Genomic DNA, 8,970 nt, shown 5'->3' with positions numbered 1-8,970 from the left:
TCTATGTAGGTGTAAAAAGTTATTACAATCTCCAAATCTTCATATGGGAGGTTATGTATATGGATGCAAGCATACTATCGGATGCATACATCAATGTGGAACCATAGGATGATGACTTGATGCATTCTTCTTCAATCATGAACTGCAACCTGATAGAATAAGCATGCTATCCCTGCAGACCCTACTGTACAAAAACTTCCATAAGCTTGGGTAGGTTGAACCAAACCAAGCATTTAATAGCTCTATAAAAAGCTTTTTTAGTGTACTATCAAGTCATGCAAGTGATACATCTCTGTAAGCAATTCAGAATTTTAAAGAGCTCAAAACAGAGAGCTGGTAGGAAGCAGATTGTAGTGATATAGGGCACTTAACTTGCATCCTTTGCATCTGAAAGATCATCATGAAGATATGAGGATTAGCCACAGATGCTTACTGACCTACATAGAGTTTTTAACACCCTTTTGTCCACCTGGATCAAAGGGAAAAGTGACATCACTACCATGCATCAAATCATTGTCCTCCAAGACATAGATATCATCATCCATAAAATCATATGTATATGCTCCTTGCATCCAATCATTGTCCTCCAAGACAGAGATGTCATCATCCATCAAATCATATGTATGTGCTCCTTGGGCCACCAAATCATAAGCAACTGAACCAAATACTACATGATATGCATGACCTACCTCATGTTGACAATCTTCCTCCTGTTGATCATGATCTTCATGATCCACTATGTCATCCACTTGTTCGTCTTCCTCTTCATTGTTCTCGTCATCCAAAAACTCTAAAACAATTGCTAGTTTAACATTCCTTTTCCTGCATGTATCCTTGTGATGGGAGGACATAGGCTCAGCATATCGGTAGCATAGCCCTTGAGCATGCAGTCGTCTTATATCAGCATGTGTGAGAATCTTTCCTCGAGTAACATCATGCTGCCCCCCAACATATTGATCACAAGAAAACTATTCATAGACATCAACATCATGCATAGAGTGCTCATCATATGCATGCTACTTGTGATCATATGCACCACACTACTCGTAATAGGGTGGCTGTCCACACTCACTCCTTCACAATTTGATCAATGATTGCATAGAGTCCCCTTAAACTTCTGCATCAGTCCTAGCAATTAGATCAATCAGCATGTTCATGTGTTGTACGTGATCTAGGCCTTCTGGCAAAACAATATTGCCATAGAGGTTTACAAGAGCCTCCACAATACATTGTTGTACCAACTGAGGGGTATTAAGTGTTAATTGTTGTACAAGTACATGCTCAACCAGAACAACATCTAATATTTCTGCAGCCATCATTGTATCATCAAATATCATGAGCGCATGTGCCAATGCAACCATCATATCAACCATTCCAGCATCAAGCTTGCTGAACATAATTTTCTCTATGGTACTTTTGATGACCTTTCCATATGCACACTGCTGCCCATGAGAGTAAGCATGAACATCATACATATAGGCATGGTGCTGCCCAAAACCAGATGATGGCTGTTGTTCGTGCATGGATTGAACCCCATATGGGGCCATCTGCTCTCTGCATGCATTCCATACAATCCAAAATTACCAGCAATAGGTGATGCATGTGTAACGTGTCCACTAGAGTCATCTAGGACACGTCTTAGCAGTCCATCGGGAAGAATGTTTAGAAAACTCCGCCCGGCACTCCCATGGAATGTTACGAGTTTTGCAATCTAGGTCTTTCTGCGTCTGCCATGTAGCGGAAGTATCCTGGCCGTTTCCCACTTAGGATCGACCGGAATTAGTGTTTTCCTGTTTGGTCATTAGCTAACAGCAACTAGCGTCAGACCCGAGCAAACTACTTTACGCAGAAGCGCCAGGTCCGAAGCGGATTCACGCTGCACTTGGTTCAAGGAGAATGGGAAACGAGAGGGATGCAAGGCTCAACCTCTCTGCCATAAGGCCTAGTCCCATTCCGTTCCCCTAAAACAGCGTAAATTGGGTAAGAGGTACCTCTAGGTCATCGTTCTCGTTATTCGCTTTGATGATGATGATCATCCTGTTGTTTTTCAAGATTTTTGAGAAAAGTTCCCGGCTAACCGGGACCACCCATCCATAGGACGGACCCATGGTCTATCCTCCGCACTTTCCTCGGTTGTTTTAGTTATGTAATTACCTAACACATTAATTTGACATATAACAAACAGCTCCCTTGATTAATCCCGTTAAGCACTGGTTCCTTCACGTAATCTTATCACGTGACATAGAAAAACAATATCAAACAACTTCTTTATTATCATATCATCATTTATCTTTGAAATACAAGGAGTTCCGCCCGTAGGCTTGTCTATAATCCGCCCGAAGGCTTATCCAGTAATCCGCTAGGGATCACTATTCCAAGCTTCTGCCCGTAGACTAGTATGCGGGCCTCGAGATCCAATCCCGAGTCACGTTAGACTCTTATGCAGGACCCGGAAGGCGAGGGATTTACGGCCAGAGCCCCCCCTGGCACCCAAGCGTCCTCCTACTCCAAGTAGATCACAACGGAAAGACCTCTCGTGGCGGGTTCGGTCCACATTCCCGGCACGGTCAACAACCCCCTTGGTTAGGGTCAGGCAGGCAGTCGGGGGTAACTGAAGCTGCCCCTCCCTTCAGGCCTTCAACCTGAAGCATTTATATATCTTTTCATCCTTTAGTTCCTTGAGCAAACAATGCAAACAGTGCTTTCTAAACTGTTACAAGCACAATCAATTCCAGTGATTGTTTATTTGGCAAACTGTTAAGGAGTGAATCCTTCTCTCCGAATGCATCCAGCATTCGATCCGGAATCAATTGCAACTTGGCAAGATTCCTATTGTCCTTGGGTTAGGATCATACCCTGTTAACCCAACTTAACCAATGCCTTAGGTTTTATTAATAGTAAATCCCGGCGGCCATGTCGCTTTAATTTATTGATTAATCATTTGCGTCCAAGCAAATACCTAACTTCCCTTAACTTGGCAAATTTCCCCTAATGAGGGCGATGTAACAGGATGACTACCCATCCCCTTGCAAGTTAAACTTGCGCAAGAACCTGCCAACCTCATTCCAAGGATTGGCAAAACTTTCTTGTGATCAAACCACAAGGCTATGCGACGTTGCAACTTGTTGCACAAGTGTCGCCTCCATTCCAAGAGATCATTTCACTTTTGAATGGTGTTTTCTGGTCAAGAATTATGATTAGACTCGAAGTAGGGTTTAGGGCGTCTTCTCACTCACCCCAATCCTAATTGCACTAGACCGACAACGTTCGGTCCTAGGGATTCCAACTCAAACCAAGTTCTAGCACAAGGTCGAATGATCCTTAGGGTAGAAACCCTAGATCATTATTTGCGTGCGTGTCCCATTGGCTCAATTTCTCTGGGAAGGTGGGTAGGACCTTTGGGTTTGAGGACTTCGACTTGGTGTCCAATTACGTTACTTGGCCACATCTCTAACGTGCCAAGCCCTAGCTAGTACTTGAGGTTTTTATTGAATCGGCTAGCTATGCCTATACGAAACCCTAGCAGTCGTGATACTACAAATGACTTGGGTAAATTGACCTACTTGTCTTTGACAAGGACAATTCTTTCCTAGAGATGATATACTTTATCTAAAGTAGGAAAATAGTTGCAAAATGCTACAATACATGTAAACCTGTAATTCATTACTTTCACATGCCATAAGATCCGCAGTAGTCCTATCCCTTCCTTTTAGTTAAAGTCAAAAGGCAAGATAATTTGAAGAGTAATCTACATAGGGCTTACTAGGATTTAGGTCAAGGGATAACACCTACAACCTTGTGTCTAAGTATTTGCATTTCCTGCTTTTATAAGCCATGCAATCATTCCTAAATGTTACATGATGAAATGAAGTTTGCGAAAGTAAAAGTGCGACCCTTAGATACAACAACATCGTGAGTGAAGTTCATGCAATACTAAGGCAAGAGTCGATTTAATCTATTTGCAAGCATCATCCTCCATGCCATTTATAAGATCGGTGTCGTGTTGCTGCGCATCCGAGTCGTATACACCTCCATTTCTTTTGTTGTGCATTTGTGTTAGCATTTTAATAATTCGCATCCAATGTATATATTCCCTTAATGCATTGCACACTGATCATGTTCTGGAGTTACTATCTGAAGTTGAGAAGACTGACCTCAAACCACTCCAACCATGTTTTGACAGTGCCATGAATATGTATTTGCAATTGAAGTGCTAAAAAGAAGTGGAGTCTTTGTTCGACAGGGCAAAGGCTGTGAATGTGCGGCCTGCACATGCTACTTTTAATATGCTTATAAAGGCTTACATAAACAGTGGACAGATGGAAAAGGCAGAACGCGTTTATCAAGAAATGAAGCAAACTGATGGTATTGGTGCAAATTCACTCACATATAATCTGATGTTAGAGGCCTATGGTGTGGCTTGTCTTAAAGATAAGGTACAAGAAGTTTTAAAGGAAAAGCTAGTCTATTCTGGGGAGATAGGGGGATATTTTTGAAAAGGCGAATATGGCGGGCTGCGCCTGGAATGGAAACGGGAGAGCTGTCGTGAAACTATGGAGGGGATGATCTAGATGGCTGCTGGGATTCTCAGGGACATGACGATTTTTCCTGGTCCTCGTTAGAGGGAGAGGGAGAGGGAGAGGGAGAGGGATGTTGATACAGCATCTGCCTCTTCTCGCCACCAAACGGATCGTGCTTGCATTCGCCTCCCCTCGCAGGTCCGAGCTGTTGCGTAGCCTTGGACTGAATGTAGAAGTGATCCCATCGACATTTGATGAAAACCTTGAAAAGTCCTCCTTTCCATCAGCAGAGGATTATGCTGCAGAAACTGCTTTGCATAAAGCGATTGAAGTCTCTCAGCAGATCCACAGGGATGATGCCAAAGTGGACATTGTCATAGGAGCTGATACCGTGGTTGAACTCGATGGAATTGTGTTAGAGAAGCCAAAAGATGAAGAGGATGCCTTTCAGATGCTTTCATCTTTAAATGGGAGGCAGCATACTGTTTTCACTGGTGTCTCCTTTGTTCTACCTTTAGTTTGTGATCCGTCCGTTGGTAAACCACCTCTTGTGTACACATTTTGGGAGCAGACAAAGGTTGAGTTTGCCCAACTTTGAGGAGGAGAAGAGGAGGAGTTAGCAGGCTGCCTACAGAACTTCATTATATTGCACTCAAAGAATTGAACACAGAGTCGCTGCTGCCCAGTACATAATTGAGCATGGAGCAGATGTAAATGCCAGTGATTATACTGGACAGACTGCTCTACATTGGACAGCTGTTCGCAATTCAATCCAAGTGGCAGAGCTGTTGCTGCAAAATGGAGCTCGACTGGAAGCTGCAGATTCCCATGGATATAGGGAAACTCTTGTTGCTGCACGAACGCTACCTTGGGCAAAGGCACATCTGAATTACACTGGCCAAGCATTAATCATCTGTGGAGCTACAATTGCTACATACTTCATTGTTTCTGATAGAACTATTTTGGAGTGTGCTCGGATGACTTCGTGTGAAAGGATCAAAGCTGAACGTGCTGCTACAGGAAACAAGGATGCTTAGATTTTCTGCTTTGTGTGATCCTTAACTCTTTGAATGCTGCATGACATTAAGAAAGGTCTTTCCTTGGAAAGTAAATCTGTAAGTGCAACCAACTTCCATGTTGCAAGTATCCCAAAGGCTCTGTTTAGGATGAAATTTCAGTAACCCAGTTCCCATTCTCAGCAATCCTCTCGACAGAGTTTTCATCTTCAAGCATGGCATATTACAGCTGAACGACCACGTACAAGGCTTCACTTGGTGCTGTACTTGTTCGAACCAAAATTTTGAGCTGTGGCTATGATCTTGGCATCATTTCGCTCATGAGTTGATATCCTTTCAAGGAGCAGAAGCAACTTGCCAAAGTCCCTCTTCGTGTAGTCCTTCACAGAATCAGACTGACAGCTGGACAAAATATACAAGTGACACTGCCCTTTTTTTAGCCATGAATCCAATCAACAAAAGATGGAAGTTGTAAAGACTTGCTGATATCTTTTCAGCAAATAATGATGGACTTGACCTCATTATAGAGATGTTCTTTTGGAGTTTCTGAAATTCTCTGCTGAACTAGCAACTGCCAAGTTACGAAATGAACATGCTGATGTGAAGAGTGTTTCCCTTCCTACCGCAACTGTCATCATACACCTGAATGTAAACAGTTTATGAGATACTTTGGATTATCCTGAACATGAATTTCTTGTAACTCATTTGACAAGCAATATAGTGAACTTTGGCAAGGTCAAAAATTACAGTCAACTCAGTTGTTCTCTGGTGCTCTTATCCCCAAGTCCAAGATTTCATTGGTTTCCTGGACTGAAGAGAAATTCTGAATTTCTTCTTCAACACATAGCCGAAGGATTTAGACAAATACAATCAGGGAATTGCTGCTGCTTTTGGCCACTTATTGTTTTTGAAGAATCGATTGTGCTATGTTCTACTGAATCATGTGGAGTCTATGTCTAATTCTACGCAAATGTATTGCGGTTAAAGACAGCAGTTGTTGATGAAGATGAATCAGAGCTTGCAGAAGGAGAACCATTCTGTCCAGCTTGCTTACAGATCACCCTAAACTGTATTAAAACCTAAGGAAGAGTGGAAATTGAAATAAAATATAGGGATCTTTGGTTACCAAGGAGAGGATCACTTGTTGAAATACCAAAACTGTTCATGACAGCATATAAAGAACATGAGTTTGCTCCATTTCTTTGTTGTAACTCTACGATTATGACATGCAATATAGTGAACTTTGACATCAAAAATTTGAGTTCTTCTTGCTAGACTCTTCCATTGCTGTACCTTGAACCCCGTGTTCTGCAGCTCTTGCACAAACTCTCTGCAGCTCTTGCACAAACTCTTCGACATTTCTGGTGAACCCGACGTGAAAGTGCTGCGTCATCAGCAAGATGGGAGACTCGCACGAAGAGATGACAGATGATAATGTCATGAAGAACCTGTTTCAGACATTTACCATGTATATGCAGCAGCAAGCTCATGCAAAACGTGACAGTGATGCTATGGATGCTTTGAAAGCTGTCCAACAGGAGATGAAGCAGTTTAATGGCCAGCAAGTGTCAACTTACCTGCATTTGTATGAAGAAAAGATGAAGTTTTTTGGGGTTTCTCAAGATGTTTGGAGTCGCTACTTCTTGCGGATCGTGGTGCGCGCTCTTGAAGGTCGAATTGCAGAAATTCAAGAGGCACATGCAGGTTGGGCTGAATTTAAAAAGGCATTAAAAGATGAATATTTCTTGGAGGATACAGGTCTTATGAATCGCAGGAATTTTTTAGCATGGGTTTCTATGCCTAATAAGGGACTTTCAGTTACCGCTCTTCTGCGAGAGTTTGAAAGCCGTTATGATCAGTTGGATGGGACTGAACAGCAAGCTTTGGAGATGCAGAAAGTGGAGTTATTTTTGCAAGCTGCAGATGCTGATTTACAGGAAAAGTTGGATGATCTTTTGGAAGATCAAGCTACTGATTCAGGTTTAAAGACTGAGTGGAGACATGTCATTGATGCTGTGAATGCTCTTGTCAAGAAGCAGCGCAGGAGAGTAAGATTGCATCGAAATACAGGATCAGTTCCTGAAAAATCCTTGGAGACTTCTTCTTCTACCCCTGCTGCTTCTTTGCCTAAGCCTACTCCTCCTGTTATAAATCCACCAGTTCCTGCTGCTCCAGTGCCCTTATCTGTAGATGATGTTATTAAAGGCTTGGCGGATTTGACAATTGAAGCAGTCAAAGCTGAAGTTGGTAAGTTAAAGGAGCAACTTATGTCAGTACCTGCTGTAGCACCTGCTCCAGTGACTGCTTTTCCAGCTGGTCAAAGAAAAGGGCGACGATGTATTTGGTGTGATAGTACAGAGCACCAACACTGCAGAGATTGTGATGCTTTTCAGGAAGCACGTAAGAAGAATGTAGTGTTCTGGGGACAAGATGGGAAGATATGGCTGACAGAGACTGGCGCTCCTCTTGACACGAACTTTGGTAAGGGAGGTATGAAGAAGCTTGTTGATGATATGGCTGCGCGATCAGCTTATGTGAGTGTTAGAGGAGATGCTTCAGCTTTTGGAGTCCAGCTTGAGCAGAAATCTGATGGAGACTCTGCTTTGTGGTCTTCTGCCTTGGAGATAGCGAGAAGAGGGAAAGTTCAAACTTCTACTATGACTTGTGTGGGCTCTAGCATCCGAGGAGAAACAAGATGGGATTCTCCTGTTGACAGGTATTCTATTTTTGCTTATATTGCTAAAACGCAGGGTTTAGATGCCATGGTTGAAGAAAAGAGAAGAAGAGATGAGGAGGGTCCTAGCTCCTCCAAAAAGACTAGAGGGGGTGACTTTGTTTCACCACCTGTTACAGCTCCACCTATGACAAATTCTCCAACTCAAACAGGTTCTGATCAACCAATGGGAGATAAGCAGAAAGAAAAGAGGCAACCAAGAAAAGAGCCAGGATTCAAGCTCTTGTCAGACCTTGATATGCAAACGGATATGAGTAAGATTTTTCATGAAAGAATTTTGAATAGTGAAGTCACTTTTACTGTTGGAGAGGCTCTTGGGATTTCTAGAAGAGAAATACAAGATCAGATGCAGGATCTTTTGCGGAGGAAACGACATGCGATGGAAGGACCTGCTTTACAGGGATTGTGGCATGGAGCTCTTGGAGAAGAGCATGATGATGTAGTGATGGTTGAGAATGCTTCTGTTAATTCGCAATTGGAGAAAATAGTGCAGCCTATGCAGTATGAAGATGATGAGACCCCTATTCTCATTCCTCGCAGCCATTTTTCACGAAGTCATTGGGCTAGAGCAACCACTGAGACAGTGGTAAGGATTGGAGAGAAACAAATTCCCTTGATCGCTTTAGTTGATCATGGTTCTGAGATTAATCTTATTGCGCGAGGTGTTTATGAGAGTGGCAAGTGGCCTATGGATGCAGAG

The 8,970-nt window shown here is 42.7% G+C and overlaps 1 pseudogene; it reads left to right on the top strand.

Moving 5' to 3' along the window:
- Positions 1-4,650: 4,650 nt before the first annotated feature.
- Positions 4,651-5,118, top strand: LOC148019896 (uncharacterized; annotated as a pseudogene).
- Positions 5,119-8,970: the final 3,852 nt, after the last annotated feature.

The sequence above is a fragment of the Lygodium microphyllum genome, chromosome 19 (genome assembly GCF_053477565.2).
Source record: "Lygodium microphyllum isolate KBCC chromosome 19, Lygodium_microphyllum_v1.1.10, whole genome shotgun sequence".
In the NCBI taxonomy this organism is placed as follows: domain Eukaryota; kingdom Viridiplantae; phylum Streptophyta; class Polypodiopsida; order Schizaeales; family Lygodiaceae; genus Lygodium; species Lygodium microphyllum.
Note: the sequence above shows the minus strand (reverse complement) of the source record. Positions and strands in the feature narration are given on the sequence as shown.